Here is a 12,976-nt window from a genome sequence, read left to right on the forward strand (position 1 = left end):
TCCCCCCCTTCCTGTCTTGAGAAAGACCCGCCGTGCCCACCTACAGGGGCGCATAAGGGTCAAAACATCGACGCATCCATAGGTTCAGAATCACCAGGATCCCCACAGAAACCATAGGAACCCCCGGTTGAAATCAAATCAACTTCTGGCCATCCAAAAGCCGTTCTTGTATATATGTATATAGATTTATTTCCTCACACTGTATATATCATCACATTCATTGAGCACTTCTTTCATGAAAATGTCACAAATTTGCACACTTGTATGACGGTCTTACCATGTATTTAAAATCTATCCTTGAATGAAGTAATTCGGATGTATATGGAAGCAATCCTGTTATAATATATATAATACAATGCTTTGACCTTATGACTTTGTTTTTTGGTTTTTTGAGCATTTATTTCTCTAAAGAACGTACGTTCATGTATCAGAGAGCTGATTTTGTTTTCATTTGCCTCTATGAGCATTCTTCAAATAATCTGTCTTACCCGACAGAACCATTTTTTGTTTAATTATTCAATCAGTAGGTGGTTTTGTTCCAGGAATTTGGTGAGTTGCTGCTGGCTTTCTTGAATACATTTTCCAATTAGGGGAGCAGGGAGTTTGCCCGATAATTTTTGAGATTGCTGGGGTATTTGGAGGCATTCTTTAGGAAGGGTGTGACGTCTGCGTGGTTCCTTCTGTCCAGGAAGTTTGCTGTGGAAACAGAGGTGTTGCAGATACTGGTGAGTTGCGTGCTGATTGGGTTTGTTACATAGCTGTAGATTAGGTGGGGCCAGGGGTCAGTGGGTGCCCTGGAGTGGATGGAAGACATGATGGCTGAGGTGGTCAGGGCAGTGAGAAGAGACCATGTAGTAATGGTTTGGCTGATTATCGCTGGTTGGTAGAGGTCATTGGGGTTGAGGTTGGCAGATTGGAGGTTGAATTTGTTGTAGATGTTGGTGATTTTGCTGTGGACGTAGTCAGAAAGTGTGTTGCAGAGTATTTGGGAGCAGTAGATGGTGTTCTCTATCACTGTTGGGTTAGAGAATTCTATAACTATTTTGAAGTGTTCCCTTGTGTGGTTGGCTGCGGAGTCTAAGCAGGTGGTCATGTCTGCTTTCTTGGCTTCTTTGATGTGCCAGCAACAGTTGCTATGTGCTGTTTTGTGAGCTGCTCTGTCTGCGGAGTTCTTCGTGGTGCACCATTGTTTCTCAAGTTGGTGGCTGTTGCGCTTGGTGGTCTTGAGTACTGGGGTGTACACGCTGGCCTATGTGGAGGACTTGTTGAATTTAGTAAGTTTCAGAGGGGTGACGTTATCAGCTCTGTTGGTGATCCGGGTGGTGAAGTTATGGACAGCCATTTTTAGGTCTGTTGATTCTTCAGGTTGAGAGGTGGTGAGGGCCCATTGTTGTAGTTTGATAGCGATTAAGTTGAGCGTTAGCAAAAGACATCCGAGTTCTGACTGTTATCTTGACGTTTAGCAGCGTCCATCTTGGATTCATGGCGGCCATTTTGTCTGCCACATACTGCCTCGTGCCGACCATGTGCGTTGTCCTACCATTCTGCTCATGGCCGTTGAATCTGCCCGGCAACAGGCTAATAGTAGCATCTCTGTGTTTTGCCGCTGACCGTTAGGGTCCACATCTGCTAATGGTTAGCCCTAGATTGGAATGTGTTAGCCGAGACCCCAAGACTGTTAACTCCTCCCACTGATCGATTGTGCTTCTCGATATTACCTTGTATGGTCATAAAATGTGCTCTTGTGCTCTTGTGCTTTGTACCGCCTTCTTTTGAGCCCCTCTGTGGGGTATAAATAAACCATGTGTCCAGTAGCCCTTTGTGCTACTTCTGCAGTGCCGAAGGGTACTGGTTGAACTTTAGCACCACTTCATGAAGTTTAATAAATTCTATGTTTTGCATTTCCAGTTTCCGTGCCAACTTTTTCCTTTGGGTCTGAGGACTTTGTGCGCAGAAGGGCGAACCCCTTGCACTAGCGGGCCAGGCTGAGGCCTGTACGACACCTTGAACACTGAGTTTCTGTGACCTTGCTCTAGCTGCAAAGGGGAAAGTGGGATTCAGAACCTCATTTGCTCCTGTCCTGATCACATCCTTCATCCCAGTGTCTGCTCCTCTGCACTCCTTTAGAATGATTGGAATTAGGAGACAGAAGGTGTGCACTTGAAAAATATACCACTGATGGAGCAATCAGAAAAACATTGGGGTTGAAAAATATCAAGAGAAAGCCATGATAAGCAGTGCCCAACAGGACACAGCTGCCCTGGTATCGATGGTGGACAGAGCTGTAAGCAAAGGCTTCCAGCTCCAGGACCTTTAAGGAACACAAAGATGAACAAAAAGTGGTTTAAATTGATCTACAACAAAACTTGCTCAAAATCCACAGAGATGTCCCTGACCTGAGAGGCAGGGTGAACATCTTACAGGAGAAGATAGAAGAGCAAGTGGGCTGTTTTGAGTGCCTACAAGCATGTAAGTTGCAACTAGAAAAGCAACATGTAGTCCTTGGGGGCCAATGCAAACATGTCCAATATCATTCAAGGAGGAATAATGTCTGGATCTGGGGCATTCTTTGTGGCATAAGAGGGGATAACATACATCAATACCTGCTAGGGCTCTTTAACCCTTTACTGGAATAGGCAGTAGAAGTCCCTATTCAGAGAGTGGAAACAGCGACATGTAGCAAGAATCTACTCCTCAAATCCCAGTGATGATTCAATTCCTGCTAGACAAACAGATGATGATGGATAATGCTCATGAATTCAGAGCGATATCCTTCAATAGATTATAGTTACAGATTTTTCAACATCTTTAATCAGTTACCTTAACTAAGTGTAAGGATTTCATACCTATCAACGATAAATTACGGGACAAGGGCTTACATTTAGTTGGGGACACCTTTTCAGTTACATCTTCCACTAGAATGTAAAGCAGAGTCCCATTTCGCTCACTAGTGAAAGCCAAATATGTACTGAGTCTAAACCTTGACAAGGAAATGGAGTCCACCTTTGGGATGCATATTCAATGGGAGTGTGGCACGAAGTAGGACCAGAGAGGGAACACCTTGACAGTAAGTAAAAGATAAGGTGGGAAATGCCACCATGGGATTGGTTGACGCTGGATAATTTAAACCAATGAGATTATGGTAGGAGGGTGAACCAGAGAGGGAACTTTGGAACAAATGCAAAGGTAAGGATTGAAAATGCCACTACTGGATTGGTCTGTTTTGGTTTATAAATAGAAGGCCAGATTTTGTGGTTACTTTATGGCGGGAATTATCGCACCGGCTGGAAAGGAGGCTGTGTTGGACGTGAACGTACCAAATCTCAGGTTAAATTCACAAATGGAAGGAAGCAGTGTTTTGGGGTGGCGGTCACCATAACAGCTGAACGGTCAGACGGAATGTGCCTTTTGTTGTATTGTGGTACTGGGTAGTGGCTCTGTATTGGCATTTGGGGAGGGTGAGCATACACCCCCACGCCGGTAGCAAAATGATGACAGTGAAGATTATAAAAGCTTTCAGTAATGACAGATCATGGGTGGCAATGTGTGAGCCTGATGTGATTTACACATATCTGTGCATTTTTTTTTTTGTAGATTGACCCTCAATAAGGGGATGAATGGATAAAGCCTTAACAGATGTTACAGAGTCTTTAAAGTGTATGGAAATTGGAGGTATGCGTGTTTTGCTTTCAGTTTAATAGAATAAGGGGGATTGGCTGATGGCGCAGGAGGCGGCGTGAAACATTGAACCCTATAACAAGATAGATACTGAAGATGGGAAGGCTTGGAGGTATGCTGATCACAAGCATTTCTTGAAGTTAAACAATTAGTTCCACACTGTGGACATGGGCTTGACTTAGGGCCATCAGTAAAAATGAGGTGGATGTGATGTAAATTATTTTGTGTTGTCACGATGGAGTCTTTATACTGAATAATAAGGTGTTCTGAGGAGGCAATCTTTTTTGCACAGAGACTAGTTAGGATTTCAAGATTTGATATAGGCAGATATCACTGTGGATGTAATAACATAATGATATAACTGTTGGGGATGTATAAACAAAATTGTCTAGCTCTTGTAAAGGGTAACACCATAAAATTGTTTATTGATGCATTTGTTTTCTTTCAATCTACAGCCCTGATGATGTCCAATGTGGAGGAAACGCGTAGGTTGGATTGTTCATTGTAATGGCTTCTAGAGGCAATAATTGAAAGATTTTGAAATAAAACACAAATTGGTTGTTTAATATAGACTGCCTGTGGACTTTTCTTGAAGGATACAAACATTAAAGCATTTAGCTTGTGAACATTATGAATAAGCGCTCCTTTATGTATAAGTAGCCCCCATTATCTCCCTAAGAAGATGACGATGTGTCTCCTGCCATCATTTCAGAAACTGCTTGTACTCAGCGATGATCACAGTGAGAAAGGAGAAAAAGATCCAGCACCTCTGCCAAGTCAGCAAGAGATGAGCTTACAAGAATGATTGCATCAGAAGGGGCCAACAATAGAGTATGAGGGTGAATATCGCAAACTCCACTCAATATGTCATAAGACTCTATGCTTAGAAAGAGAGTTGAAATTATTCATAGATGTGAAGATGCAGGTGCATTGTCCTGGTAGTAAATGCAGGACTAGACACCAGTAACTTATATTCTTATTTTATTTCTTTTGACTTCTAAGAACAAATTGATCGTATGAGGGTTGTTAGATCTGGGGATCTCTAGTTGGCAGAGGTAGGCACCAATGTCCAAATAGGGACTTTTGCTTCTAGTCAGGGTAAGGGGGATGCACTCTTTAGATAACCCCTGCTCACCCCCTTGGTAGCTTGGCATGAGCATACAGGCTTATCAAAGGCAATGTGTAAAGTATTTGTACCAACACCCACAGTAACACAGTGAAAACACCACAAAGTGGACTCCACACCAGTTTAGAAAAATAAAGTATCTGTATCTAAACTACACAAGACCAAAACGACAAAAATCCAACATACACAGTTCAAGAATATGATTTTAAAAGATTTTCAGGGTTTGCGTCAAAATAATCCACAGTTGTGTCACGTTTAGCCCAAAGTACCTGTAGACGCGACTAAAGTTCCAAACAGAAGATGCAGCATTGAAAAACAAGCAATGCGTCACTCCTGAGACCCTGACGAATCCGGTCTGTATGGGGAGGAATGCGATACCTTGTATGGATTCCGGTGCGCAGGTTCGGTAGGAAGCGTCTCGCAAAGGCACGATGCGACAATCTTCGGGAAGGCGACGATCTCAGGTGCGGTGGTGATGCGCAGCGTCGATTTTCTCCTCTCACAGATCCTCGATGCTATGGCTCTGCGACGATGTTCGCAGCGACGTGATGCGGTCCGCAAGCAAGCGGTGCGATGATCTCACCCAGCGACAACAGGCTCTGCGACGATGTTCGCAGCGACAGTAATCTTCCCGCACCGGGCCGATGCGTTCCGCCAGCGAAGGATGCATCGGCTCTTGCAGCGGCAACAGGCCCAGTGACGATCTCGATCTACGCGGCGGCGGGAATTTCCTCACACTGTCGGGGATGCGCTTCGCAAGCAACTGATGCATGAAAAATTGCAGATTGTCTTAGTTTCTCCATTGTCCAGCTTTCCAAACAGCAGGCACAACTTCCAGAGGCACCACAACTGGACAAAGCACTCTAGGAAGGGCAGAACTCATACAGCAGAGTTCAGGGGGAAGCTGAGGTGAAGTCCTTTTGTTCCTGGGACTTCTTAACAGGGAGTCAGCTTTTCTGAGGCCCTTGGAGATCTCTTCAAGCAAGGGGACAAAGCAACAGCAAAGTCCTTCCCCTCTCCTTGGCAGCAAAGCCACTGCAGGTCAGCCTACTTGTACACAGCAGGACAGTCCTTCCTCTTCAGTCTCCCAGCTTTCTTCTTGGAAGAGGTTCCTTCTTGATTCCAGGATGATCTAATTTTCTGTAGTCTGGGTAGCCCTTCTTATACTAGTCTTTCCTTTGTTCTCTAGAGGAAGAGAGGCCTTGGCTTGGTCAGAACCAGTTCAGGTCAGTTCCTGAGCACTTTGTTTTTCTGTCTTCTCCTCTCCTTTCAGAGAGAGGGGCAGGATCTTCATCCGCCCAGCAGGTGGTGGAGCCAGCATTGTGGAAGGCAGGCACAGCCCTATTCAGGCCCAGGTGTTATCCCCTCCCACCACTCACGATGCAGATGCAGTCCTTCAGCCTAGGGCTGACTCATCCACCCTCCTGGGGGCTCCCCAGCCCCTGTCACTCACAAACCAGACAGTCAATTCACAAACAGGCCAAGGCACACAGAAAGGTTAGACAAGAGAACAGCCACTTTCTAAAAGTGCTGTTCTCAAACACAGGATTTAAAAACCATCCTTCCTAAAAGATGTGTTATTAAATTCTGAGTTCAGGGATACCAAACTTTAGTTTTCTATCTTGCTCCTATGGGAAGATATTTAGGTAAATATTATACTCAGCATTCCCCATTATAGCCTATATGCAAGATAGCCCTCTCAGTAGTGAAAAAAGAAAATGGCTGTAATTCACTACCAGAGCATGTCACACACACCAGTACATGCTCTACCTTTCATATACACTGCACCCTGCCCAGGGGAAAAAGGGCCTGCTATAGGGGTATTCAATGTGTACAGAAAGGGAAGGGTCAGGCCTGGCCAGTGTGGACACTGGCCAGGGCAGCATGGCAGTCAGCAACTGCCCACAGGAACTGCGGTGGCAGGCCTGAGACGCCATTTTAGGGCTACCCCTGTGGGTGGCACAATCAGTGCTGCAGGCCCACTAGTAGCATTTGAATCACCGGCCGTGGCACACTCAGTGCACTTTACTAGGGACTTCATGGTAATACAAATATGCCAATCGTGGATAACCAATCACAATAACAATTTACTCAGGGAACACTTGCACTTTGACACTAATCAGCAGTGGCAAAGTGCCCAAAGCATCTAAACCTGCTAAAACGAAATCCAGCACAGCGTCAAAAATACAGGAGGTAGAGGCAACAAGTCAGGGGGAACCACGCCAATGATGCCAGGTCTAACAAGGGTTATAAACTGATTACAGTATTAGTAGTATTCACGAAGGGAACTTAAAGTTTGTAACATTTTCCCATCAGTCCCCATGAGCCTGGGAAGAAAGAAAAGCCACACAGGTCTGGTGTAAAAATGAAATTACAGTCACCACATATAATGTACTAGCTTCAATAGCCTGGGTGAAGATCTGATTGTTTGGTAGCATTCAGGCATATGTTTTGTCTATGAGATCCACCTTCTATATACTGTCTAAAAGAGGCTGGATACCAGGTTACATCCAAAGCAGTATTTCTCTTTGGTAGGGTAGTAGCCCACAACTCTTGTTTGTTGATGGTTAGCAATCCATAGTATGTGGAACATCCAACCTCTCTTTATGGCATTCATGCATGCGCCCAATCAGGGTCAGGGAATATTCCTGAGATATTGTGTCCATGAGCTAAGTTGATTTAGGAGTACTACATATCACAGGTGAATTTAACCTAGTTATGTGCCGACAGCAAGGTAAATCATAATGAAGGAAGAGAGCAAATGTGATGTTATTAGACAGGACGTTATAGCTGAATGACTTAAGCATGATTTGCAGCTGGCATCATTGACAGGCTCTAAGAACTGGCTGCTTGCAATATATGGCAGTACACCATACATTTACCAGGGTAGACATCCTTTTTTTAGATAAGACACTATTGTGCAAGTTAAAATACTGACAATCAATGGCCTAATATTCTCTACAATCATGGGTTGATAATCAGAAAGTTCAACTGACCCCTTTAGGGACCAGAGGGGATGAAATGTAAGCATTTGGCCCATATTGCCACAGAATAGGTTGGAAAAGGGATGGTTTGGGATGCACTTAAAGTAGTGGAGCAATGCACCTTCATCAAAGAGACAGCTCTGTTAAAGGTGATTATAGACATATTATTAGCTAAACTAATATAGAATCTTCAAGAGATGGTAGATCAAAACAAATCCACTCCCTTCAGAAAAGCATAACATGAACTAACAACATTTAGCGGCCTGCATAAACCCATGGAAAATGATAGGGCTAATTAAATCCTAGCAACACACGGCAGCAAGGTCCATAAACGAGGAAAAAAAGCAAGAAGGGCTTTGTCTAATAAAGTGCATGCATTGTCAAGCCTGGATGGAGTCATATAATGGGGTGAAAAATGAGAATGGATCCTGGTATATGGTAGAAGAGAAAAACAACAGTGCTTTCAGTTCATCTGTCAAACACTTTACCGTACAGAGACCTCCAAATTTACACATGCCACTCAACTTTAACAGAACCTTGTACCTTTACTTAAACTAGCTAAACTATTTACTGATTGGAGAATAAAAACACATTTTTCTCACATTTCAGTGAGAGAAATCTGTGGGATCTTCTGGGATCTACAGATATTGTACCACCTAGCATTCACCCACATCACACAATACAAATGGTACCTTCCTTGCATTAGTAAAACATGTACCCGGTTCAGGAAAGGACCCAAAATGCTACATGGACAGATCAACATTTTCCATCCAAAATAAACCCTTTTTTGCAATGTTCTAGACTGTGACATGTAGGCCTAGTTCAGCCTGCACCCAAAGAAACCTGTCAAACTCAGGCATTTTTTAAACATCTGCGACTTTCAGGGTGCCTGACCTGCATGGATCTTTCGAGACTTTTTAATTCAGAAGTACATGGAAACCTCAAACCAAAAACACACAATCCTCATATTTCTGTGAGGAAATTTTCTAGAATCTATGAGGAGCCACGAATGTTCAGCCACTCACTATTTCTCCATGTTTCCGGATACAAATAGGACCTCATGTGTGAGTGGGCCTAGCGCCTGCAACAGGAAAGAGCCCAAAATGCAACATGGACAGACCCAAAATGGCTCTCTGTTTGTATTTGGGTAGCTGTGGATTTTGGGCCCTAGTTCAGCTGGCACCTTGGGAAATTTAACAAACCAGCACATATCGGATAATAGATACTCAGGGGAGACTAGGGTAACATCATGTATGTGGATCCCACTGCGTTTTCCTAATCAGAAGCCCTTGCCTGTCTCGAACTTTGTCCAAAAAGCACACATTATCCTCATATGTTTGCAAGGGAAACCTCTGGAATATGTGAGGAGCCACACATGTCCTAACAACAGTGTTCCCCCATGGTTTCTGATGACAGCCCAAAACACAACATGGACAGATCACATTTTTCCACTCAAAACCAACACTTCTTTTTCAATTTGGGTAGTTGTGAATGTTGGGCCTTCTCCCATCATAGCTGTATGATGGAATCTTTATGAGAAGCTACACATAAGCTATGCTATTGTGTTAATCAAAATATAGCAACCCACCCACTAGTCCAGGTACCTGTGGCATATGGGAAGGGGCCATGTATATATCCCCTATCAGAGGGGGCACTGCAAAAGTCTGAAACTCTGTGAGTCATAGAAAAGAGTTGACTGCCTAGCCCACCCAAGCCATTTCACTATTTGGGAATACCAACTTCACACCTGCACTAGAGTGTACAGAATTTCAAGCCTTGAAGGATAGTACAATACAGACAGTGTCAGTGTTAAATGCACACCAGAGATCTCTCAAGGGATCTCCCTCATTTTAATGGGAGTGTGCCCCCACTCAAATTGAGGAATCCTTAGACTTTTACAGATGTGAGTACAAAGGCAAAGATGCTGTCAGGAATAACTCTGGTTGAGCTTCACATAGAATGGGTGAATTGCATTCCAGGAACTCCCTAAGCACCCCCTACAGGCTGGTCAGTAGTTGCAGCACCTGTCTGCAGGAGAATCCCCATCCCCAGTCAAATTAAGGCCAGATCCTAAACACACAGCAGCCTTGCATCAAATAGGTATTCCAGAATGATTGGGAGAAGGACCTAGGTGTCACCTTTGACATCAAGCAATGGAAACAGGTGTTTCAGAAAGTGAACAACTTTGTCAGGCATGGTCAGAGGTGAGAGACAATATGTTACATTTTATATAGATGGCACTATTCACTCATTAGACTGCATGCAAAATATCTGACAGTGTTGAACACCTACTTCAGTAGTTGTGGAGGAATGAGTTATAAAAGTAACCTAGCTTTTTCTCTGATGTTGTAAAGGTCAATAGGTAAAACGGTGGAGAAATGCCTGGAGGTAGTTTTACTGAGACACCAATGACAGGGGAGATTTCCCTTTCACTCAGTGGCAGGCAAAGGGAAGCATACCTTCCATATTCTATTGGGGACCAAGCAAATAATTAATTTATAACCTACAACTTATCCTGACAAAAGACCTCTGTTTACAGTTACAGAGTGTGTGGTTTGTGCTGCATCATGAGAACGTGACATACATTGTGGTAGAAATGGGGTGTATGGTCTGCGATTTGTGGGGCTGGTGGTCTCATATTTGAACAAGATTACAGGTTGCTATTGTGCCCAGAGAGTATGAGGGTTCCGGGGCTCTTGGACATGAATAAATATCTACAGAGGTGCTTTGAGGGAGTAGGAGACCATGGAAGGGTCTGCAAAATGCGACCAGTAGACAAGAGGAGTTAAAGTTAGTTTTGGGAGATAGATGACTGAGAGATTTTCTGGGGAAATATGTTAGATATGAAAAGCATGTGCCCAACGTATGCTATGCTCTTTATTAAAACACACTGTAAAATGTTTAAACTCTAAAATTCAGAATTGGTTTGAGGATGTAAATACCTCACAATAGATTTTATTCCCAGAGTGAGCTTCCGTTTAGAAAGATGACAATATGGTATTCCCACATGCTCATCAATTTGCACAAATATGTGATTAACCAGTATTTGTTTGTATTAATCCTCCAGGATAGGATCACCTTTAACCTCTTTGGTGCTTGCGTCGGCCAATGGCCAACGCAAGCACTACCTCCCTGGTGCGGCGTATGTCCATTGGCTGTCACCAGGGAGGTCTCTATTTAAATCTCCGGTGCAAAGTACCAGACTTTTTTTTTAATTTCCCCCGAGGGGGAAACAAGGAAGGCTTTCCGCGTCTCCCCCTGCCCCCCTCCCGCCCATCTGTGACGTCAGCGCACCGCGAGGCGCTCTGACGTCATTGATTTCCCCACCGGAGCCAAGGACAGCCACAGGTAAGGCCGAGCTTGACTCCGAAGGGGAAATCAGGCCGTAAACCGCCTCCTCAGCTTTCAGGCAGGCCTCGTTTAAAAGGGAAGAATCTGTTCTGAGGCCACGCCCCTTTTTACACCTCTCTGCAACGCAGCTCTGTGGAGCTTACTGGATGTACCTAGTGAGCTATTTGGACTCTAGGGACCCTCAGGATTGAAGGGGAATTATTTCCACAACTTAAAACACGCTAGACGGCATGTTTGCACAGTGGTAAAGGGAGGGGATGGTGGAGGAAAGTGGCTCTATATATACTGGACCGAAGTGAAATCAGCCAAACTACGAATTCTAATTTACTCAACTATTATCAGGAGAGACCTCAGTGCTGCATCTTTGAGCCCAGTACTGATCCTGAAAAGTAATTCTAACCTTACTTACCAGTACCTTGAATTTCCTTCCATAGGATATCATTGCTTGCTTTTTGCTGAAACAGTTTCTAAGTGTTGATTATTGAAAGTTACAAATATTCCTCTAAAATCAACCGAACTACGAATTCAGATTTACTCACCTGTTATCAGGAGAGAACTCAGTGCTGCATCTTTGATCCCAGTACTGATCCTGAAAAGTAATTTTAACCATACTTACTAGTAACTTGAATTTCCTTCCATAGGCTAACATTGACTGGTTTCACTTGGAAATTCTTCTAAGTGTGGAGTTTTGGAACTTTGAAATATTAATCTAAAATCAACTGAACAACGAATTCCCATTTACTCACCTGTTATCAGGAGGGAACCCAGTGCTGCATCTTTTAGCCCTATGTACTATAAACTAAAAAGATGCCAATGCTGCCTATCTCTCTGCTGTCACTTTTTCATCTCACCTTTGAATCAAACATAAAGTTAGGAGACTTTAGTTTCTTGAATCAATCTTTTTGTTTTGTTTTAATTCACTTCATTAGAAATATTTAATCTTATTTTATCTTATTTTCCTATGGGCCTTGAGGCCCATAGGAATCAATGTCAATTACCAAATCGGTAAATACCGATTCGGTAAAATTGCAGAATTTGCAAGGGGGACAGAGTGTCAATTTGACACCCTGTTGCACCCCTGATTCTGGCTTGTGTGCCATGTGGCCCACATACATGCCCTTAGGGCATGTATGTGGGCCACATACATGCCAGTGTCAGCTGTTTTCATATTGCTGTTGCCCTGATGCTGCAAACGCGAGTCGTGCTGGTTTATAGCATTGCCCAAATCATGTAAATATCATTCGCACCTCTTGGAATTAAACCGGCATTTGACATCTGTATTTCGAATAACCAGATTTAAACACCATGAACAAAAGTGCCTGAATACAGTTTTAAGGCCTGGATCCAATTATCCTGTAGCATCCTGTCAACCAGTACCACTGACCGCTAGGCAGTGTATCCTGCATTTTTTCTTTAGGGTCATCGCCTTTAATGCTCATAATGAAGTCCTGATGATGGTCTTATGAAATCGTTCCCAAAGACCGAAACGTCGACCACAAAGTCTAATTCTGCCTGATTTTCATTTATCATCATTGATTTTCATTTATCTTGTTGATTTGAAATCATTGCTTCAATATCATTTAGCAGTTTTGACTTTCTTGGAGATTTATGGTAGGAGTATATAGGATGCTCCTCCTCTATCCCAAATGCATTTTCAAGTACCCTTTTTATTGATTGTAAAGAAAATAATAACCTTTTGACTAAAAACCCTGGTTTTTGTGTTTATTTATATTGTTAGTGTGGTAACAATATTCACTTTTGCTCTAATTGTAATTTAAAAACTCAGCCACCAATTGATATCAGTGTAGGTAATTGATTTATTCACCTCTCACTGTGG

The sequence above is a fragment of the Lissotriton helveticus genome, chromosome 8 (genome assembly GCF_964261635.1).
Source record: "Lissotriton helveticus chromosome 8, aLisHel1.1, whole genome shotgun sequence".
Taxonomy (NCBI): Eukaryota; Metazoa; Chordata; class Amphibia; order Caudata; family Salamandridae; genus Lissotriton; species Lissotriton helveticus.